Below are 25,620 nucleotides of genomic sequence, written 5' to 3'. Positions count from 1 at the left end.
CCTTTTCTTTTCGTTGAAAACGTTGAAAAGAAAAGGGGGAAAGAAGCATCGAAACCTAAATGATACAGTTTTAAAAATTGCCAGATATTACTGGGACTCCATAGAAGCAAAAACAATGTCAAAAAGATAAAGAGAGATATTTATCCGATTCTGCAACACTGCAGCTCCACAGACTCTAAACCAAAATATGCAATATGCCCTGCAGAGCTTGAATCTCGGCGCTTTTTGAAACGAGCCCTGACGCTGAAGCAAAACGCCAATACTTAAGAGTTTAATTTAGTTATATTAACGTCCCGTTTTCAAGCAATAATAGAACTATTTTGGGACGGACCTCGTCATTTTGAACAGCGATCGATGAGATAACAAGGACGACACCCGAGTTGGCACTCCTCTCCAAACTTCCGAATCCCACCAGGGGGAGGACGTTTGACTTCGACGGATTTAACGTGCACCAGACCCGCTAACATGACTGTTCTTAGGTGGAATCGGGAGTCCAAGTTGAAATCCTCCGGTTCCAACATTACCACCAAGCCACCGCGACACTCTACAGAGCCTGAATCTTGGTGCTTCTTTAATCGAGTCCTAGCGCTAAAACAAAACTCCGCTATTTAGAATACAGCCATTAAAACTCCAAAATGATGGAACTGCTCCAGAATGATGCCTATTTTTCAAAAGCTGGCTTCAGACAACCTGTTTGAAAGCCAGCTTAAACTTTAAGCGCTTTTCCATGATATATATTTCAAGATTTCTTCTATTCAGATTGTTATAAGTCAAGAGAGGAATAAAGATTAAGGGGTGAGATTTGGAACATATCTTTTTTTAACATACTACTTTATTGAATTACTGAACATACTTTAATTCTGATTCGGAAAATTTAAAAAAAAAAAAATGTTTACTTTAAAAAATATGACTTCTTTTTTCCAAACAGTATCTTAGAGTTCTTAAAAATTATCATTCAAATATTTCTCATTTTTTATTGAAATAGTTTTTAAATTGTTGAATCAAAATTGAACTCATATATATAAGTTTAATTTTTCAAAAAAATTGAAAACTTTCCCCAGAATATGTTTAGTTTTAGCGATTTAAAATAACCTCACTATTTCTTTAAAGAATTAAATTTAAAAGAAATTTAAAAGAAATTTGTTTGTGAATTTGTATTAGTTAGATGGTTACTTAGAACAAAAAAATTTCAAAATTCTAATTAATTAATAGAAAAAAATTTTAAGGACCCCCTTAACCCTTCATTTACAGACGGTACTTAAAGAGTAGCATTTAAATCCGGCTGATATCTTCGTAATATAACTATTTTTCTAATAGTATTTTAAAAAAAACACGAAGAGTGTATTTTTAGAGGAAAGCAGTAGATATCAACATTAAAAACAACATTAAAAATCTTTAATTAATTATTAAATTATTTCGATTAATTAAAAAAAGGTTTTTCTGCTTCCTTGAGTTTATTCCGAACCAAAACTTAACTAATAGTTCAAAAATAAATTAAAAAAATGGATGGTAAAATAATTCTGTAAATAAAGGGTTAAATGACAAAAACATAACGAAATTCACAAGGTAACACCATTCTATGATAAAATCACTTTCCTTACTTTCCATTCACTTTCGCTCAAGCCACAATTTAGCCTTATTTGCATAAAAAAAGTTTACTTAAGCGCTTTCGATCATAAAACAAACCAAAAGAACAAGCTCTGCCTGCGCAATAAAAGACGACTTTATTCAAGAAGCAATTCATCGCGTATTTGCATCAAGTAATCCGTGCTTCATTGTGAAAAGATTGGAAACTATTTGGCGATAAACAATGATAACATCTTCAGCTGGGATTATCACGACAGGGATCTCGGAGAAATCGATTATTTATGGGACTTGGCTACGCACGCTTTGGAGCAGACAGCAATCGCCTAATCCACTACCATAAATTGAGGCTTTATTGATGCGCAGGACTGGATTCAAGACGTTTAGCTTTCCACTCGGCTATTATCTCTTGCTTTATAAACAAAGGCCGATGATTTAAATTTAATATTTCCATATTAGGAAGCTCAGTTTGAAAAGCTGCAGATTATGGAAGAATGTATGCTCTTGAATCGGTTTTCATTTATTATCTTTGTTATATAGATAATAATCGTGATTACAATGAAAGTATTTATCTGGAACAGTTAACTGTATACTAATTGGTTTGCATAATACTACTGAATATAATCAATTTGTGAATTTTAATTTTTAATTTGGTTAAGGAGGAAAAAAAGTCTTTTGTCCGAATTCAATTTCATACAAAAATTTCAATAAAAAGTTGTGAAATTTGCATCAAGTAATTAGGTAAGTTATTTCAAATGCAATGTAAAATGTTAGAATTATTGCAATGTTTTAAGACATGACAATTTTTTTTAAAAGAATATCCTAAAATTGCTCCGAATTTTTCCAAAGGATTTGGTTACAAGTTTGAATGCCAAAAATCTAGGATCTGTGAATGATCTAGGACAATACCGAAATATCTAGGATCTATGAATTAAAGAGTCAAATAACAAAGAAAAAAGAAGTAAACCATGACCAAAACATAAAAAGTCGTGGCGTTTTTGAAAAACCAAACATCAATTGCAAAATCCATTTTCATTGTTTAAAATAAAGGTTACTTCGCCCCTGCTCCACGTATACGGAAACCCCAATGTTTTCCTCGAATAAGGCACGAATTCAGGTTAATGGGGTTTCAACAAATGTAAATTGAAACAAACTGTTTTAAAAATATAATGAACAAAAAAAAACCCTCAGTTCTATATAAAAAAATAGTTCAGCATTAATTAAAATTCAGAAGAAATCTCATTGTAATTTTAACTTTTTCAGTAAGGAAGAAGATTTAAAATATGATTTTTTTTTTAATTTATACAAATTAAATGAAAATTTTCATAAAACCGTTAAGCCTTTCTTCGCATTTTTTTTTCTTCATTTGATATTGCTGGATGCCCTATTACTATTTAAAAAGCAAATGCAGAGTAGCACATATATTGTTCAGATATTTAAATGATTGCTAGCCAAGAGACGAAAAATTACCATTTTTCTAAAAAATAAAAAATATTCATTAATGTTATCACAAATGATGTGTCTAAAAGTAGAATTAACATATAATATTGTTTTTAAAAACTTTAATGTAATAAAGAAAATAATAAATGAGTACAAAAAAAAAAAAAATAGTTGGGCATCTGAAATCTACAAAATTTTGCATAAGCCAAATTTGCCAAATAAGCCAAATTAAAATCAAATTTAGATATAGGTATAATCACCCAAACACAGTAAATAGGGCCTGCAAAATACGTAAATCTACTGCTTAATAGAACCATCCGTTGGTGGAAACGACTTTCAGCAAACTTTTCCAGCCAAATAACAAGACCTATTGCACCCATAAGACAAAGAACCAAACGGCTTTGCTGTTTACAATTGTATGCAGACATCAACAAAATTTTATTCGTTAATTCATACATATTCATTTCTGAAGACCTTTGTTTCATATTCAAATTACCCTGCGAAGGTTTAATAAAATTTCACGCTTAAAGATCTAGGTTTACAAATCATGCAGAACATTCAAAATTAAAACACACGGACAGCAATATTTCACTTTCGCGGACATTTCTTAAACATGTTAATGCTTTACGAGGACCAGCTTTCGTGAATGTTTAACTACGATTTTACGTGAAGATCTTAGCATGCAAGGCAAAGGTCAACTATCTAGTGATAATAAAAGCATACATGATGAATGGCGTGTTTATCGTGAAGACCGCCATGCTCTTTTTAAAATTGTGCTCACGTAGGTGTAATATGGTTTATAAATTCGTCGTGGGACAAAAGGCTTACAGCAGTAGCATTAAAATGTCACACTAGATTTTTTTTTTTAGTTTTAATAATGTGCATTAAATGGCCGTCAGACAAATTTTGTTAAGAAATTTATTTTGGTACTTTATTTTCCAGCGAAAATATATTCCACTTTTTTTCTGTTAAATTCAAGGAAAAGAATGAGGTATTGTAGTTAGATAAAAAAGCATGTAATATTTCTCGTTTTACTATTGTCGATCTATTCAGCGAAAAATTGATTTAAGTTATGGTCAATTTTTATCTTTCTCGCAACTAAATTTTTCAATCAACAGTCGCAAACATTTAAAAATATATTTATGGAAAATTTTAAATAAATATAAAAGTTAAAGCTCATATTCAATGAATAATCCTTGAAAATTTGTTCAAATCCAATGATAATGCATTATCTTTTTCCTTTCATAAATATTTATATTGTTAAAAATAATATCAAAAAGGTCTCTCATTTACCATTAAAAATTAATATGTATCAAATAATTGCAATTGTTAAGAATAAATAAGAGATTTATTTTATAGCGATAGCGAAGTTCAAATAATGCGTTTTTATATTACCTTTGCAACTTTCTTTTCGTACCGATTCATCATTGTTGATCAGATTAGTGCGCCCCATAATTAGAAGTGAAAATATAGTAGGTTAAAGCAATCTTCAGAAATAACTTTTATCACAAACTTAAATTTGGCTAGTATTTTTAATTTGAACTACCTGTTGATAAGAAGATCTGACTTATATTTTCAATCTGGACGAACGAGTGTAATTTCGAAATCGTCTTGTTTATTTCGGAATACTACACCCTTGTTTAGATTTTAAAAACTTTATTTTCTGGAAAAAATGATTAATCATAGCTTTGATACTATGCATTTTCTCTTTAAAATTATTTAAAAAATCAGTTCCTAGTTAGTCTTGCAATAATCGTTGTAAAGTATTTTTTCTGTTATTGAATCAACAAGTACTAGATGAAACCAACTCCAATAGATGAGCGTTCTCCCAACGAATTTTTCATATATAAATGCAATATTTGTGCTTCATATTACAGTGAAGAAAACTGAATATGGATTTAGATTGTCTCCTGTCCATCGGCAGTTGACAAGAACTTTATCAACCGTTGCGTTGTTCAATTATCGCTTTTACTAACACCTAGACAGATATATAGATTATTACAAGCCGCTTATTCAAGAATTAGAAAGGCTCCCCAAAACGGCGAGGCAAATAAATAGTATGTCGTAATTTATTTGAATTAGTGACACCAGAAATGACTTTCAACTCTCTATCAATGAGTTCCATAAAAAAAAAAGACTATCCACCACATTTTTTGGCAGAAAAAGGATAAATGCGAAAATATCGCAAATATGGAAATTGAGAAATATTATCAAAAACGTCCCAAGAGAAGACCACGTCATCTCATCTGCAATTAAACCAACATCTGCATCTTTACCATGCCAACTTGCCACTGCGACCAATCATTTCCCATTGCTTCATTACGTAACCTCTACTCTTTTCTTTCCCCGCTGCATTTTTTTATTTAATAAGTATTAATACTTTATAAACATCTTGCAATTAACTAAACAAAACTATATTACTATGTTGTTGTTAAACTACCTTTGTTCCTAAATTCTAATGCCCGGAGGTTGAGGAACTTGAGATCAAGTATTCCGCCTACTCTATCATAAATCGATAGGTATATAGGTTGAACAATCCTTTCATTGATTGAGTTTAAAATTTGATATAGATGGTCCAAAATTTCATACTTCTAATTTTGTATCAAATTTGATCCAAAGCGTATAGATTTTGAACTATTCATAAATATAGACACTTTAAATCTTTATACGCTTAACTTCATCCATCTAACTGTATATGTTTTTGACTTACCATTTTCGCGTGTAACATAATGTACACGAAAAGAAAATGGATTGATTTTTATCCATAATTTAACAAAATTTTTCATATTTTATGAAGTGACCAGGTACTAAATTGGCTTTGAATGTTGAATGTTGGAATTGGTTTTTAAATTTGATCAGTTCCACAAGGCTGGTGACTTTTGAGTAAACTTGTTTACTAATTGATATGCAAAAAGACAAGTAAAATTCCAATAATGTATTTTTCAGACTCGGAGAGATCTGGAACATGAAGAACGAATTTTTGAACGATCACAATACTTTAATTATATTTTGTATATGAGATAGCAAATCTTTTTAAACTCATTAGGTATTTAGAAAAAACTATAACAAATTTTAACGTCATTTACATTTTTGATATAGTATGTAATATAGGAGTAATGATTTACTACATTGCCTTCCCCTCACAATTAACAGGAGTTTGTATTTTTAATATTGTAATTAAAATTTTAAGCCAACTGCAGGCAGAGAAATAATCGCATTTTAAAATGAGTTTTAACTAAAAAAAAAATCAAATATAATTTGAACCTAGAAATCGACAGCACTAATAATAGCAATCTTTTCCTAGACATGTTTTGAAAATTTTGTCTATCGAGCAATTATTCTCCGTTCCGGTTCAAACCGGAAAACTGATTTCAATTTCCAGTGATTAATTGTGACACATTTATCATCACCTAAATACACTGAACAAGCATGTAAAGATTATTGATTAATTCAAATTGTTTTTAATTAGTTGGAATCAATGCGCGACAAACGCATTACTGGCAGCCATTAAAAAGATGCTAACTTCTGCCGCTTAATTGAATTTCGTATTTGTTTTATTTTCCCCTGAACTATTTCTGGGTGATTTAAATATGAGGTCACTGCATTAAAATGTTAATGCTCTCATTAAAATTTATCAATGCTTTAGAAAGCAACAAAATTGCGGCAAGGGAAGATAGTTAATGATGTCTGCTATTAATTATGCTCCATTACAGACTCAGCCATTCATTAAAATTCAAAAATGCCAATAATCACTTCATTTTATTTTTAGTATTTTATGCAAATAAAAAAGAACGAAATTCGTCAAGCTTTGCGTTTTTCTGAAGCAAAAATATTTCTAAATTATTTTTAATCTCTGTTAAAAGTTTCGTCGTAAATATTGCGATGATATGAAAGTGATAGACAATTATAAATAGATTTTCATTCATATTTTTTGTTGTTGCCACAGATATTGAAATTATAACTGCTATTATTAAGTAAGATTTTTTTAACATTTGTCTTGTAAGTACTGAGTAAATTTGTATATTTCAAATTTAAATAAAAATGAAGTTTAGTTTTTAAAAATTATCGAATAGCTAAAATTAACAGAAGCTTTTGAAATAAAATTAAGATTTTTAAAAACTAAACGAAAGGGAAGCGATTATTAATTATAAAAATTGCCGCGAAACACAGGCCAGCAGTCCCCTTTGTATATGTCGCTGGTAAAGTTTGAAATCAGTGGAAAACCAATTAATAATATCTGTAAACAGAATGTGCTTTAGACGCGTTTTTATCAACCGAGGGAAACAAAGATTTAACACAAAGCTGCACTTGTAGTCACAAAATCAATACCAAATTTCACATATTTAAGTCATTGCGTTTTTGAACTACCACATTTATATATTTCTACAAGAACAGGCCGACTTTGTTAGATTTGGCTCGAAATTTAACAGATGTCTTTACTATAAAAAATATGTGTGTCAAATCTTATTCATCTAGCTCTCTTATATAGATAGTCTTTATCTTTATCTCTCATCTTTAGTAGTTATGGTGTGAAATTATATTCGGACAGATGAGCTTGCTCCGAATAGATTTGACTGCAATCCGCAAATTTGGTGTAAGTATCGTTTGCCTAATTTCAACAAACTAGCACAAAGCGTTTTGCAGTTATCCTTTTCAGAGACAGATGAACATTTTCCAAAAATGTATTTTTCAAACTCGTGGTGGCCTGAAATGTGAAAATGGGTCTAAATCGTGAGTTCGAACTTTTTGACAATGGCTATACTTTCTCTATGCCACATATACGAGAAAGTAAAAATGGAAGATTCCATGGAATGACCAGGAATATTTAGGAAAATGTGAAACGTCAGTTCACAAACCGGCTCTCTACGATCCACAGCAACTTCGAATATTAAGCGGCAAGGCACGTGATATTGAATATCGCACGCACATGCTCTTAAATTAATTCTTCACTCACTTGATTCAAATTCCAAATTTATCTTTTGTACTTTTAACTTATTACAAGAAAATCAAATTATAGTATTTTTGTTCGTGAATTTATGCAATAAAAAAAAATTAAGTTCGTATTGTGCTGCATGAGAATGGAGTAAGTCGTTATGCTGGAGAAATAATCCAGACCAGTTTGTTGCGCAATAAAGAATATCTGACAAACTGTTTAAAGTGCGAGTAAATGTTACAGAAAGATTTAAATGAATAAAATTTATGGCCATTCTGTCGTAAAAATAGCATTTGCTATTCCATAAAATGTCTAAATATCACATACAATACTCAAGAAAAATATACAACATCTTCAATTAGTATTTATATTTTGCTTAAAAATGCTTAGCCATTCTGCAAGCTACTACAAATGTATACATTGTCTGCAGCATATGCAGACTTCGCTCGCCAACTTACCACAATAATGTTGCAGAGTAATAATGAATTGCATGCTGCGGAAAAGTTTAAATAAAAATAAAATTCGTCCTAAAATATATTTAAAAAATCGTAATAAAAGTCACATTTTTTTCGAACTTTGTAATATAAAGCCACAATTCAGCTTCTAGATAAAGTTCAATTGATTCAAATTATTATATTTTTTTTTTTTGAAAATTAGCTTTATAAATGTTCCTTTGACATACAATACACTTCCGAGTATCCGGTCAAATATGGTGGAAGGACTAGCCAAATAGGCCGGATTTCTATGAATTCAATTTCTTTACCCACCAATACCAAAAAAAACAAAGTTTTTATACCAAAAATCACTAATGTAATACGTATTTCACATTTCTTATTGAGTACTAATCCCCATCTCAATGTGAACACGGCCGCACCCTGGTGAATCGAAGAAGCAGTTGCCGGTAACGTGTCGACTTAAAATAGAAAGCTCTGTATTAATAGTTTATATTATATATATATGCACGGAACGTTCTTTTATTAGAGAAAAAGTATGTTAAAGCATATAATCTGATCATATTTTAACATAAATTCTGCAACGAATAACTTAAATGCAGGAAACATAAACAAAACATTAACGTAAATCGTAGGCCTAGTTCTTAAGAAAATTGGCTCAAATCAGTTTTATTTTTCATTGATAAATGATTACGCAGATATCAAAAGATAAAATCTTGATAAGAGTTAAAACTTACAGTTTTTAGGTTTTGAAAAAGTCCTTAATAGATGACTTAATAGAAGCCTTGCCTTCCTCATTCAATTACGATAAAAGAAAACTAGGCCAAATAATACGAATGCCGGATAGACGCGAACCGGATATTCAGAAGTGTACTGTATTCTACAGATTGTAACCTCTGAAGGCAATATGGTTTTCAAAATCATGCTTATAGTTTTGAATAAAATAATTTTTCCGTATTTCATTAATATTGAAAACAAACAAACCTAGAAATGATTTTTTTTGTGTGTATTTTTCCCAAATTAACAAACAACTAATATAACTCGTTAAATAACTTGTTTATTTATATTCATTCAGTTAAAAGAAAAACTTAACAGTGGCTTGTTTTAGAGTAATGTTTTTCAGAATGGTTTGTTTTGAATTTTCTAAACGTGTCAAAATACGCCTATGTGAAAACAATTTGTCAAAGAGTAAGCGCAAGGTAAACAAGTTTGAGTATAATTTTTGGTTTAAACATGGGAATTCTGGGCTTTGTATATTGCTATAAGCTATGTATGATAAGAAATGACCAAATAATCTGTTGTTTTTTTAGAAATTTCAATAAGAATTTAAATTAATTGAATCTTCCTAAAGAATTGTTGCGCAAAGCAGACTTTTTCACCACTTTAAAATTAGTGTTCAATTTATTTCGAATTTAGGCAAATTTTAGAATTTTTTTTTGTATTAATTATTGTACACAACAGATTTCATTGCATGAATCATTCATTTATTGCATTCAAATGCATCATTTATTTATTGATGAGCTTTAACCTTTTTTCTTATTTATAATCCGAAGAGGAGTTTCTATTCTCTAGTTGGCAACGTTTCAGTTAAAAAGAAATTAATTTGAATGCATATATAAAAAAATCGTTTGGAGCTCTGTATTATTTATTAAAAATGTTTTTTACTTGAGTTTTCATGGTTTTGTTTTGTTTTCTTTTTGAAACTTTATATTTAAATGAAATGTTATTCTTAATATTTACATGGAAAAAAATTCAAAAAAATAAATGAAGAAAATAATTGTTCACGGACAAGTTTCATAAAAGCTCTTATTATTATAAAACAGTCTCAAAACTTCTCCACGCAATGCTTAGAAATAATTCAAAAGTAAAAAGAGTCCATACCTGGTTCATTTCCATTTGAGTTTTCCCGCTTTAAGAATACTAATCATGCGCGTTTAGAGTTGCGCATTTGTAATATCCACCGAGTTCCTTTTCAAACATTCGCTTACTCTATTTTCACTAGGCTTGCACTGCTCTCCCTTTTTTCTTTCTTTCTTTTTTTTTCTTTTCTTTTTCTTTCTTAAAGTAAAATAAGAGGCAAGTTTATCAGCAGCGGGGGTTTGAGACAGAATGCAGCTGCCGTTTGTTTAGAGATAGAGAAAGATTTCAGCGACATAACAATAGATAGAGATATGAGTTAAAGAAAAAATTAATATTTCTTTTTCCTTTACCCCTTTGAATTCTTCCATGTTAAATCTCAGTTTAAAAAAAACTTTGTATGTTTTAAGTGGAATGTCACAGTTTAATTTAATCAAAGGATTCAGATATCAAATCAATTGTTTGCTTCGAATAAATATAGTTTATTTTATTTTTGAAGGAATGACCCGACTAATTCTTTAAAAAAAAATTCTCAGATTTGCGAAGAAAAATAAAATTTCGGAAAGTGGAAATAACACATATTTTTGAAAAATTTAATGGAGTCGTAACCGTTTTCGTTTACAGAAAATTTAAATGAATTAAATTTAGAAATACAAACAAACATTGATATCCTACTAAAAAATGCTGTAATTTGCATAATGCCTTAGATTGAAATTATGGACAGTTAAACTTTTGAGTAATGTTGTAAAATTTTTGCAGAAATAGATACGTTTTTGATGCATTGAAAGCTATATAATTACGAAACTACAGATGCATTTTTTTTAAAAGTCTATTTTTAATGATGAGTTGATTTTAACAGACTATTTTCTTGGAGCTGTTTACAAATATAAAAGCCATCTAAAGTGTAAACATAGCTTCTTGCGGTTGCTGGATGCAAGGTTTCGGTTTCGAACGGAAGGTTCCAGGTTCAACATCCAATTTTACCGAATACTGATATGTAAATGGAATTGATGAACGTTAAATTTGCTAGTCCTCATTTTAATGCAAAGCAATAGGGGGGGGGGGGGGTGTTTAGATGCTGCATCGTCATATGACTATTATTCATTATTATGATATGATTATGACTAAAATAGAACTATTATTGTTGCTTAACGGGACATAAATGCAGTTAGATCTTGGGACTTTTGATTTTTCCAGATTTTTAAAGCACGAATTATATAGCAGGTATCGTGAAACGGGTGCCGAAATAGGGGCTGTTATAAAATTCTTCTTTGCATACAAACAGAGAATTTAAGAAAAGAATATCGATGCACATGGTAAGATATATATGAATGCAAAATGTACCGATCATTGTTTTGAAAAGAGAATATTATTTACAACTAAAATGAATGATTTTTTCAAATATACTTGTAAAATAGACCTTGTTAAATTTCTATACTTAAGATATGTTGTTATTAATACTATAAATTGAAAGTATTTTGGCGTTTTGGTAGCAACTGCTTTCCATTAAATGTTGCGCCATTTCTGGCGATTTGATTGTAAACTTAGCTATACATCTGGCAGCTTGCCTTCACGAAATTTCTCTTCTATTTTTAAAATATTCGGAGTCATTTGAAAGTGTATAAAATTCTAATCACAATCGCTGAAGTTGCTCGAGAATCTCAACCGATTTGCAAGTGAATTATTTTAAACTGAAGTAATGAAGATTGGATTATTTCTGCTTTTATCACTTGCACATATTTGTAAATAATAACTGATAAGGAGGTTCTGATTTTGGCGTTTTAATTTACGTTCAATAAATCAACTAACTAGACTGACATCACAATATCTTCTTCATATCTTTCTTTACCAAAACTACTTCGCAGCCAGCTCTATCATTTTTTAATGTTTGAACTGCATGCTTATATCGTTATCGGTTGACTAGATGACATGGTTCGAAATAAAAGAGCCTATAACAGTTATTTTTAATAGTTTATATGAATATATAGTAATGTAAAAACTGAAGATTTTTTTTTGAGTAATTATTGCTTTTTTGTTTCTTCGTTAATTTCCAAATTCTAATATTCATCGGATACTTTATTTTTATACATCTAAATTTTATAAAATGATTTTATTACTCGCAAGTACGGTATATTGCATTAATAAAATGCTTGACATATTATTATATTTGAACATAAAAAATTTCTTCATAAAATTTCTTGAGTCATTATTTGCAATAAATCATTCGAATACAATAGTCTCTTAGATCTTACGTTACGATAACCCTTCCCAACTAAATAAGAATTCACTATAATAAGAAAATATGCATGCATGCGTGCGCGTACATATGTGTAGATACTTTGAAGCTCTACAGATTAGACAGTTTGATCCAGAATTAACAAATTTGACATAAATACATTTTTGAAGGAAAGAATGCACACTTCGTAACGACAAAAAATTTTTAATCTGAATTTTATTTAAATGCAAAAAAATAAAATTTTGATGTTTTCCATAGATTACTTCAAAAAAATATCTCTGCACACTTTTTTTTTTTTTTGCGTTATTTCAAAATCAAAATCAAATTAATGGTGCCAATGCAATTGTTATGCCATTTTTTCTAGGGAAATACATGAGCAGTTTACATGAGAAATTAGAAAGTAGTATTTTAGTACCGCGGAAGACAATAATACAGTTCGAGGATAGATTTTTTCCAGAATAGTTGCGTTTTCAATCGCCTAAAAATATCATGCCAAATTCTCTCCATTAGAAAAGTTCATGTGCGCAATGAACAAAGCAGGCGAAAGGGTATTTAAATAACATCGTTTTAATGTCTATCACAATTCTAAAAGTACTTTATTTAGGGAATCATAAATATATTATGCATGATAAATTTGACTGAAATTAAATACAACCAGCATTTCCGGCGAACCAATTAGTCGTCGAAGGCGGCTTAAAAAGGGAGAGAGAGAGAACAGTTAAAAATTCCGTGTGTCAGTGTGATTACTATATTAAAATTCTACAGTTCATTCTCAATGTGAACCGAAATTCAACATCAAATCACAGAGCTCGAAAACGAAAGCGATTTAATATTTGAATTATTTGCTACTCACATCCGATAAAGTGAAGAGTCTTGTCCTGATAAAGAAAAGGACAAAAGGATTCAATATCTTTTGTTGATATCATCACAGACAATAGGAAAGCGGAATATGACTGCACACTCGAAGTCTTTCTTTTCTTTACGATTGTACTAAATTTCTCGAGAGATAAGATGTTTATTATCTTTCTTCGAGTGTTTTCAGGGAATATTATCACTTCCAGTTTTATCACTTGGTCCACCGAAACCAAAAATTAAGGATTTTAAAGCTTCCGCTCATTGTTATGTTCGCTTTGAAAGTTTTTGCACTTTGGAATATTTACTACCTTTGGTATAGTTATAGCTGTGAGAGAAAATTCTTGAAACCTGCAGAATTTTCAGAATACAAATAATTGATTTTAAAAAATACTTATTTATATATTAGCCGTTTTTAGAGACTATCTACTTCGTCGGGCAATATTGGTTGCATTGAATCTCGGTTAAATCTTAGAGATATAACCATTTCCATGATTCTGACAACAATTCATTCTTAAGCAAAAAAGAAAAGAAAAAAAGATATTAAAACCGTGTCATTTAAATAGTCCGGCATTTTTTTTTCTTTTTTATGAGTACATGAACTTTTTAAAAAGAAACCAATCATAACGCTATTAAAAACTTAATTGTCTAGTTTTTTTTCTAAATTTTGTAGTATCATAACTTTACTTTTTTTATTCCTCTTATAAACTACATAGATAACGAACAGAATCTTTTTTTACAGCTTTCAAAAAAAAAAAAAAAATCACGCGATCACATTTTTGATAAAGTAATGAAAATAGTTTGTATAATTTTAGGACAATATTGTAACCTATTGTTGAAAATAAAATTTTTAAAAATGAGGTTTTTTTTTTTAATTGCAAAATTTAGAAAATATTTGCATAACTGGTATAATTCAGAATAATAAACTGGTATAATTTGTTTAAACTGGTATAATTAAAAAGACAACTTTTGAAACGTGCTTTTCTGCAATAATATTTTAGAAAGTTATTTATGAAGTTTTAGCAAAAAACTTCAAATTTTAGTTTAATTAATTAGTTAACATTCTAATTAAAATTTCAAAAATTTAGCTCCGAACTACACATTGTCATCTCCTAAAGAATATATGTGCCAAATTTAGGAGTTGCAGGTTAATCAGACTTCACAGCGCCAAAACTCACAAAAGTACACACACTATCATCTCTATTATTAGTAGAGAAAATATCAAAGAAATGTGTTGTGTTTATATGATAGGGCACAAATAATTTTTGTCAAATGCTTGTTTTGAGAAAAATCGATTTTGCTAAATCGACTATTGCTGACTCCCAATTCTAATTAGTACAAATTCTGTTGTGCTAAGAAAAGAATTGCTTTAGACAGTATCAGAATTTGAGATTTAATTAGATAGTGGGAGAATTTTATAAAATATTCATAATTATATTTGTAAATCCCTGTAATTGTGAAACATTATTTAATTTCTAAGCAGTTAAAAATACATATATTGCTACTTTGAAAATGAAAAGTGAAATAATGTTCTAAAAGAGGTAATGAAATAAATTTTGTTTTTGTTTTAATCAGTAAACTGGTCAGAAAATTATGAAATCTAATTTTTATACAATGTTTTGTTTTATTAAATAAATTTATTAAAATATTCTTAAGCATTGATATTTTTAAGTAATAAAGTTCGTTCCATTTTCTTAATTGACCTGAAAAAGATACGACATTTAAATTCCAGGTATTGAGTGCTTTTGATTTGTTGTTTGAGTTTCAATCAACGGCTGATCAGCATTTGATTTCTGCTGATCTATCGACGACTGTTAACAGTTTAACAGTCATTGAAATGGAATCGAAGAAGAATGGAATTTAAAAGGAATGTTAGAGCATCAAAATTTTTATACTACATGTGAGTTATAGGGCAAAGGCTCTAAATAAAATTTAAATTTCGATATTCTTTTAGCTACGTATTTATTAACAAAATAATATAAAATGTATTTTTTACATCATTTAAATCATCTCCTTTGATTGGAAGTATACGCTTTTCTCTAACGATTTAGAAATTAGCCATTGGTCCACCATTTGAGTAGATATCTATTATAACTTTTTGAATTTTAAGATTGTTTTCAGATAAAAGTTTTCAAAGACATCAAAATTAGAAAATATTAGAAATACGAAATACATAAAAAACCTCGCCAAAACAATAGCCAAACAGCGGGAATGGTCTCCTCAAAACTTTCTCGCACACTCTCGAATAAAAGCGTTACCCCCAGAGAACGTCTTGCATGGCATTAGCTTACAATAGTTACGAAATGTTAACCTTTGGCGTGAATTCAGCATTTTTACTGAATCTATCGTGTAATCATTGGCGATTTATTTGGCGATTAATCTCTGGCATGCAGTTGGTAGATCGAATTTGATTGAAAATCGAATTTGTAAATGCGTTTTTCGCAATCGATTGAAACAAAATTTTGGCTCAAAACTACACTTGTAGTCACAATATCACATACCAAATTTGATATATTTAAGCCACTGCGTTTTTGAGTTACCTATGTTTAGGAAAGTACAGACCGACAGACGGTCAGTCCCTTATTGGATATGGCTCAAAATTTGAAAGATGTCTGTACCATAAATGTTCATTTTGTTCATTGAATTTTATCTATCTAGTTCTCTTTCTTTTGTAGTTATCGCTTTAAATTATATTGGAACAGCTGGACAGAAAGATTTTCGCTAATCGGGTTGTGCTCAAAATTTGATAGAAATCTACGCATTTGGTGCAAAGACTATGCCAAATTTCATTCGTCTAGATCAAAGTGTTTTAGAGTTATCTTTGTCAGACAGACGGACATCTTTCTAAAAATCTGTTTTTAGAGCTTAGGGAGATCTAAAACATGGAGATTCGTCAAAATCTCGAGTTCGAATTTTTGACGATTACTATACTTTCTCTATACTACGTATGCGGAAAAATAAAAAGGGTCAAAGTAAATAAGATATTTTTGTTAAGACAGTCCTCAACTCAGGCTACATAGTGTAAAGCATTTTTTTTATCCTACTTTATAAAAGACATTCTTGTATTTCATCACTCATTGCAATTTATTTAAATAATGCTTCCATCTTTCAAAAATAGACTAGAATTTAGCTGCATATTCTTTCTACTTATAACTGCGCAATAAGGTTCAGTCACAGTATCTTCACAGTTTGAGCTTTTTGCCTTGAATCTCCGGAGAGTATAATTAATGCTCTCTCCCCCGCTGTTCGGTAGCAACATCCACTCCTACAGCTCGAGTGTCGCACGTTGATAAATTGCTACAAGGAAAACAAGCGTCATATTAGGCGAACAACATGTTTTGACCCTAAATCCTTCAGAGGATTCGTGTTTATGGCCCATTGTTGCCGCCAGAACTTTCACTGCCGTTGTTGGTCCGCTATTTATGCCTCATCCATTCCAAGCCCATTGTTCCCATTGGAGACAAAAGTCCGTTACAATGTGAAATTCTGCCTTATCAGTGCTTTCCCGCAGGTAGCCTTGTTCGAGTTATTTATGAGAGAAAGGAGGGGCTATGTTCGTTTGTGATCTACTACATCCTTTCAGTCTTTTGTGGGAGTAACAATTGTCGTGAAAATGTACGGACGAGTGCTTATACCACATGAAATTTATTTTCGTTGGTTACATATATCCACATGTAAATGCTTAGAAAGTTACATCTCTCTATATAAGCCATAACAATGGATTTTGAAATCTTTTAAGGATGGATTTCAATCTAAGAAAAGAAAAGTATTAGTTGATCTGAATCGAAACATCTCAGTGTTTTAATTATTCTCCGGAAAATATATGTTATCATGCGAGAATATGATGGGTTTTTGTTTGTTTGTTTGTTTGGGATTTTTGAAACCTCAAAAGGAACGGGCAAAAAATTGGCGATTTATCGCTTTTGAGGCATCAATTTTTCACTTGTAGGGTTATTAGAAAATGATAAAGAAGGTTGTCACAGGTGGCGACTTATTGCCAACAAAAAGTTACAACTTGGCATGAATATTTGCCATGTACCCGATTCTTCTGTCTGGTCAATAAAGGTCAGAATCGTAAGAAGTTTTCGCCCGAAGAAGCACAGAGAAAAAATAGGAATGAAAACGAAACAGCAAGGGAAGGTGTCGGATTTTTTTTTTTTTTAATCAATTTTTCTAGCTAGCAAAAAAAGTGTTGGAGCTCAAACGACTTTGAGATGGGGGGGAAAAAAAACACCGTTTTCTAAATATCGACGCATGTGTAATCTGATCGTCACGTGATTATTTAAAAAAGGTTTAGACTGGCTCTGCAAGAAAAAAAATTAGAATTTGATTGAGTTTGAGATAGTTAAAAAAACTATCGCTTTTCTAAATATTGATAATTGCGAAATATGAGTCATGTGAGGAAACATGATGCTTTTCTGTCAGATGGATACCAAGTGACTTAAAAAACAATGTTCTCACATGATTACTTGAAATTTGCGATTGCAGATTCCCATTTTTATTTTGTTTTGACGTATTTTTATTTTATTTATCTAAGCAAAACAAATAAATTGGTTATTTCGTTGCTCATTTCAATTCCCACGCATATCCCTACATGAAAATGAATATAGGTATCCTATTCAATATGTAATTCAAATGCGTATTTTCACACAAAAAAAATGTGTGGTAAATTCAATTTATTATTCAAAATCTAATATTTGTTCCCTATTGAGAAAATACATTCACATCCGAAATGTGTGTGCATGAATTTAGTGAAGTTATGCTTTCCTGTTCAATGTGCATTCAAATACCTATGTAAATTTCATTCGATAACAGTTTTGGCGAAACAATTTGCTCATTTTAAATTGCAAATCCAAATTTCAAAAGAATAGACTAAATATATGACAAATAAAAAAAAATTACAAAATGATGCAACAAAAAAAAATAAAACTATATTAGTATTTTTTATCAATAGAAACTGTCGTACGAAATAGTAATAAAGTAACTCTCGCTGTATCTAATGTTATTGGGCTGCGAACCACAAGGTCCCAGGTTCTATCCTCGCTCAATTCAATTCGCCACAACAGATCTCCTCTCAATAAATTTTTCTCATATTTTAACAGAAATTTACAACTTTGGAGCAAAGACCGCATACCACATTTCATCTATCTAGCTCAAAGTGTTTTTGCCTCTGTCACAGAGAGATATAATAGAAAAAAGGGTATTTTTCGAACTCGGGTAGATCTAAAATGTTGAGATTCACAAGTCCCCAAATGAAAGAAAGATGAATAAAGGGAATGTACGCAAATCCGCTGACATAAACTGTTTCGGATAAGATGTCGGTTGGTTTGTTTCCAATGTCTTTATGACTGATAAAAATGCTACTTTTTTATTTGTTTTATTATTTGTTTAGAATTTTCTTTCTTGGTCCTAACTATAAAATTGCAAGTTTAAGATGGACAGGAAATTGAAATCACGAGTGACAATGGCTCCTCACTCCTTTTATTTATTTGACACAAAACGATAATCTTAGTAACATGATCACATACCAAATTTCATTTATTAATTGTTGCGTTTTTTAGGTATTGCGGTTACATCCAAGCCGACAAATCGATAAATGGTTAACTAATCCCTCGAAGGATTTGGTTAAAAATTTGATTAGAATCTACATTTGAGATGTTAAATTAAGTTCTAGATTTTGTCTATTTCGCTCTATAAAGTTTGGTTGTTTTTATGCTCACTTCTACTGGAATTGCCAGTCAGAGTTCCTGTTGCTTTAAGTTTGACAGAATTTAATGGAATTCATTGAAATATCTAATGCGTGTTTTCTTTTCTTTTTATATGTTTTTTACAACAATTCGACAAATTTAATATAAAAAACATGTCATATTCCATCCAGATCAAAGCATTTTTTAAATCATCGTGTTCACAGATAGACAGAGCAACCGATAGACATAATTCTAAAGATGTGTTTTCCAGACCTGCTGAGGTTTGAAACATAGAAATATTCGTTGAAATCTCTTCTGTGAATTTTTAACCGATTACTATATTTTATTATTGTATATATTGCGTATACAAGAAAATGAAAATTAAGCTATTACAGCAATCAATTGCTTTGAAAAAGCTAAACTCATCATCAAATTCTAAATCAAAGAAGGTCATGTTAGAACATTATCTCTGTTAGTGGATATTTGAAAACATTATTTACCTGAATGGATGTCATGATGTTGCAGATCTCGTAAAATCTTCTTTTCAGACTTCACACTTTAATGCTGAAAAACCTACAAAAATAAAATAAATCACACGTGTTAAGATGTTGCTTTAGTTTATATAATTTAAAATAATAAAGACTTGTTCTTTATTACATTTCACTTAGAACAATTGTCCAGATATGAAATTTACTTTCATTCAAGTTCTTCTCTTTTGGTAAATTATGAGATCGTTTAATGACTGTGGCGTAGAGGCCAATCACCATTTTTAGGTAGTATCTAGACGATGAAAGATTACAGCATTTATTTTGCATTCCAAATCAAATATGTTGTATTCGTATATATGTATGAATAACGATTGATCCTCTAACGGTTGATCTAGGCTCTTTTAGGCAGGATGATACGAATACAATTCGTAATAACATTTATTTCACTTTTTAATATTAAACATTACTAAAGAGATGTAAAAAAATGCTTGCCTTGAGTGCTAGCTATCTTAACGACGCCACTTCTTTTATATTCATAATGATATCGCAAAACATTGCACCCTGAAATGAAGATATAAATCTTCCTCGTTTCTTTAAAACTCATTTTATCTTCTTCAAGGGTATAAAAATAAGAAGTATCTGGTGCATTTTTTTTTTTTTTTTTTTTTTTTTTTACAAAAAATGTAATTTACAATTTTAGTGTATCCTAATATTTTTACGGAATCATATAGATAGATTTTAATCAAATGTTATTGTTGGGACATTTTAACTCTGATGTTAAATCTCAGCGGTTCTAAGAGTTTCTTTACCTAACCACTACCAAAGAGTCATTTTTACCACTTCAATTGAACGAACACACATTTTGAGATTTAAAATCATTCATTTTATATCGGTTCCTCATATCATTTACATCTTTATTAACGAAAACAGACTTAGTGCTGCCATCTTGCGTATAAATGAACAGTTACATCAATTATATTTAGATTAACGGATTATCTCGATTACTTCTCCATTAAGTTCAAATTCAAACGTCTTTTACTGGAGTTTAAATGATAACTGAATTTGAAAAAGTTAACAAGTGAATTTTGATTAAAAGAACCTAGAAGATTCAATTTAAAACAATACAGTGAAGTTCGCGGCAATAAATGCCTTTTGTGGATTCATTCATTTGTGGTTGCTCTGCTAAATAATTTGACAGATAAATCAAAATAATGAAGAAATGCTAAAAAATATTATTCACCTAATTTCTATTGTTCAATAGTATTAGTATTCCTTAATATACAGATAATGTTAAAGGTATATCTAATAATATAATAATAGCTGCGTGCATGTTTTTCTAAATACTTTTTACTCAAATTCACAATTAATATTACTTTTCCCAAATTTTGTAGTTTATTAATTAAAAATATTTTGATCATGTAAACGCTAAAAATAATTTAAATATTTATGATGGTAGAGGGTCATAAACAATAGAAAATCCATCGGATACTGTAATTTTAAAAATAAACACCTGATGATGAAGTACAGAATCACAAGAAAACTTTTCATCCAAAAAAGCGATAAAGTTGTATATATTTTTATAACAGCTGTTTTAGAAAACATGTTATGTCGAAACTTAATAAAATCAAAAATATTCTTCATTCATGATTAGTTGTTTTGTACTACAATTAAAAATTATACCCTTCCATGGGTGAGTCACGCGTTTGAATTGAATGGCGCATAAACCTGATTTATACAATTTTAAGATTGATATATGCCTTCTTAAAACTGTTCTCTAAAATAATAAACTGTGTATTTTAAGCAGACATTGTTTTATCATTTGTAATTAACACATGAATAAAGTTTCAATCACATTTTGTAATATTATTTAAAACTACTTTGATACTATTACTACAACTATTATGTATGCTGGTTAAAGTTATAAAAAATATATTAAAGACACTTTTAAAATTATTATGCTATAATCGGCATTGCGCGGTAACAAAGCTTCGTCAATGCTACGTGCACTTAGAGGCTGTGCTATATGCCATTAAAAATCACCCGTATATTCGACAACCATTTAGTCATTTTCATCAATATTCATTTTCACGTCCTATGTGTCGTGAGTTTGCATTTCTTCCTTAACTTTTATTGGTTATATTAAAGTTACTTTTTGCTATACTGATTAAAGTTGTATTTTATTGACAAAAACTAATTGATTAACCCTTTAAAGGGCCATTTTTTTCTAGTCATATTATGTCAAAATATTTTTATGCTTGAAATTAGAATAAGGAAAGAGACTCATTTAGCTTATTAGATAAATTTAATTTGATTCATTAATTAATTTGGTTAATTAATCATTAAGTAACAAATCAAGACACATCATTTTGTGTGACATAAAGAACTGAAGCATCTAAGTTTCTGACTTACTAAAAAAAATTTGTCAGAACTTATGCCAACCTAGATAATTTCATACAAAGATTGATAAATTTGGTGGGAAGCATACTTCCCAAGGCCTTAGTAAGTGTTAAGTTCTAGAAATAACTCACGCAGTTAAACATGCAATAGACACATGATTTCCGTTCCCAATTGTCGCACCTTCCTTTAATCCTGTATATAGTAATTATAGTGGTATATTGATATAGATCTAGGTCACCACAATTTCACTTTTAAATTTATTTAGTGAATAACAAAATTAGTCTTGAGTAAAATACAAATGCGTTACGAATAGCCCATTTCTTAAAAACTGTTATTCATTAATAGGATACATTCATTTGATTTTTTTTATACAAGAAATTGTTAGAAAGAACAATGAAAAACATTCAAGCGTATTTTATCTCCATTCAACTCATTTGTGACTATCAATCTTATATATTATCATTTGAATAACTATACCAACGCAATCTTCACTGTTTTTATTTCATCGCAGAAAAAAATGCACATTATTTCATGGTAAAAAAGATACGCTTTATTTCATTGAAAGTAAGTTATTAACTTTTGAATTAGCAAGAGAAACTATTCATTTGCAATCTTAACCCTAAATCATCTGTAACGATACAAAATATAAAATGGCATTTCTTTCATCAACATGCCATTTCCAATCCAAACCATAACAGAAAAGTCGATCTAAATAAGGTATTACACCATCATTAGTCCTTAAAGGGGGAGCTGAACAATGTGTTTCGAAAAAAAGAGGGGGAGGGTCCCTTTGTCTAATTCTTCTATCGATACATATTGGGGGGGGTCCCCCCCTTCCCTTCGTTATGCAACCATAGCAGATTCTAATTGCTTCTGGTCGGAAAAAAGAAAACAGCGGGGAAAGGCCGCCGAGGACAATAGCAGCTGAAAATGAAACGACCTTGCCCCGGTGCGAAACAAAAAGAAGTCGAATTTCCGTCGCGAAACAATTGCAGAAAGAGAGCGTTTATTGTCATCGATTTGTCATTCCGAATAGACCCAACTCCCTCAGGCCAGATGTCAGTTCTTTATGTGGAATATTTATTATTATTCCAGTATGACAATTTCTCTACAAAGATATTCATATGAATAGTAAAATGTTTTTTAACAAAATTTTTAGAATTGCAATGCTCGATAAATCATGGGAAAGAACCTCATTTAAATATTTGACTGTGTTTGTGCGCGCGCGCGCGTGTGTGTGTAGTCTTTTTTAAAAAAATATTTCATTCAGGATGTTGATGTTGTAATTTCATAATTAAACTCAAAACCGTTAGAAATAAGCACATGCTTCCAACTGAAATTTTTTAATTGACGTAAAGAATTATATTTTTATATTGCTTCAGTCAAAATATAGATTCCTGAAAAAATTAAGAATTTTTTTAAAGACAGTATTGCTGTCTTATTATCCATATTTAGTAAAATACTTTTGATGCACTTAAAAAAAAATACGTGTTATACACTTGCACCAAAACAGAATTATGAAGCTTCAAATATCTCTATTTTAGATAATTTTACAACATTTCAACGGTTGCTTTGAGAAATATCGGGGAGTCAAAGAACGGTCTTTTAGAAGAGAGCGGTTTATTCACTAAATATAATAAAATTCAGAGCTTCAAAACGTTGCCAGTTGTAATCGTGGAACTTTTTCTTTTTTATTGAACTTTTTGGAGTGGATTTTTTTTTTTTTTTTTGGTTTAAGGTATTAGTGCGTCAATAATATTTTATTAAATATGGATAATAGGACAGGAAAATTATGTAGAAATTCAGGTTCCGTAACTTTTTCAACATCCTATTCTTTGTATCCAACAACACAAAATGGAATTCTTTACATCATTTAACGCATTTTTTAATTGGATTTATATGTTTAACAGCTTAGAAAGCAAGCTATTGGGGAAAATTAAAATATGCACTTTGTTATATAAAATATGCACTTTTGTACACTTTGTATATAATTATGTTCTCTAAAATTCTTCTAAAATTCTCTGTTCTCTAAAATCTCTTTTTACCTCTTACTCTCATAATTTTTAACCCTACTGAATAAAGTCTAGACTAAAAGAAGATAATTATTATCACGACTTGAAATTCTGAAACATTTATCTCAAGATCCTTTGTAATTGCATTGATTTCTTTCCGAATTTTTTCAACTACTGACGTAGGATTATTTTTTGTAAGGGTTATTTATTTGATCAACAAATGAATACTATTAAAATCTTATCTTTCGTATTTCCTTCGTTGAATTAGTTCATCTCGATTTTCAAAGAATCAAATTTATCTAACAGAAATAAAACTCATTTTTGCACTTCAGCAGAGCGTTCGTTAATAGATGTATATATATTTTTTCCGATGTATAAACGATTCCAAATAGACTTTGATTAAATATTTTGATACAGATTTTTTTGCCTTCGAAGTTCAAACGGGGCAAATTATACTTTAATATCGACAAATCAACTACTGAATATCAGCGCCTTTTGTTACGACAGCTGCATCAAGCAAACTTGTATTTTGAATATTAGGAATTAATCTCATTTTTGAAGACCAGAAAAGGTAAAACAACTTTAATAAAAGCAATTTTTTAAAATATACTTTTATTAATATATATAAAAGAAAAATTTTGAAAGTAAAGAGCTATCTCTTTCTAATATATAATTCGTTATCATGAATATTTCGAATACTTGATATTTCTCAAATTAACTATGAAATGGCATTACTAACATGGAAAAATTTACTTGCATAAATCAGTAAGCAGAAATTCAATTCCTTAAGTTATCCATCCAGTATACAAAAAAATGTGCACTATTTCAATGCTCTAACTCACCAAAAAGGAAGAAACTGCGACGGCAAAATTTCATCTTTAGAAACATGAAACAAGAGGAGTTAATTAAAACTATAATAAAAATTTCAAATTTAAGGAAAAATAATTTTAATTCATAAGTTAATGAGAAAACATACACTGTGATACATTTTGGAAAGTCTAGTTTGTATAAAATATATTTAAATAAACCAGAAGTTTGAAAATATATATCTTGCGGTAGACCTAAAAACCAGATTCTGGAAATCTTATCAAATTCAGTAAAGTTTCTATTATTTCCCCTTACTAATAATATTTATACTAACACGAAAAACGTCAACCGAAGTTATAGTTATTTAACAATAGTTAACGGCAATAATTGTTATAACTAAATAATTTATATAAAAATTAACTATAATTGTTCCAGTTTAACAATTGCAATAGTTAAACAATTCAAAAATATATTTCTAGAATTTTTGTACGTCTAATGGAAAATAAATGCTGTTTTCCTCTATTCATTTCCTCTGTACTTGAGTAAAAGACAAGCAAAAAAAAAAAAAAAAATGTCTATAAAATAGAGAGAAAAAAATTATGCCAGTGCGTAAAATAAATCGAAACGAAGAAAATGCAATACCGAAACAAAACGAATACTTTCTACATAAGAATATCAAAATTAACAATGTAAATTTACCTTTAAAACAAATAAAATAACTGTTGCATGTCATTTGAAGACAAAGTAATCATTTCAACTCCTATCTATTACTATTTCGATTTAAAAAAATAATAAACAAATAGTCAAAACTTTGATAAAATAAATAAATTCTTATTTCAAAGTAAATTTATCTTTTTAGAGACCATTTAAGAGAA

At 29.7% G+C, this 25,620-nt stretch overlaps 1 protein-coding gene across 1 annotated transcript in view; it reads right to left on the bottom strand.

The window, feature by feature from the left end:
- Positions 1–25,620, bottom strand: part of LOC129971598 (transcription factor Sox-6-like) — a 726,789-nt gene that overhangs the window by 491,017 nt on the left and 210,152 nt on the right. The window contains exon 3 of the mRNA XM_056085520.1: positions 19,542–19,614. The gene's annotated coding sequence lies outside the window, so the exon portion shown is untranslated. The remainder of the gene's footprint in view (positions 1–19,541; positions 19,615–25,620) is intronic.

The sequence above is a fragment of the Argiope bruennichi genome, chromosome 6, assembly GCF_947563725.1.
Source record: "Argiope bruennichi chromosome 6, qqArgBrue1.1, whole genome shotgun sequence".
NCBI lineage: Eukaryota > Metazoa > Arthropoda > Arachnida > Araneae > Araneidae > Argiope > Argiope bruennichi.
The sequence above is the reverse complement of the archived record's forward strand: the minus strand, read 5'-3'. Positions and strand labels throughout refer to the sequence as shown.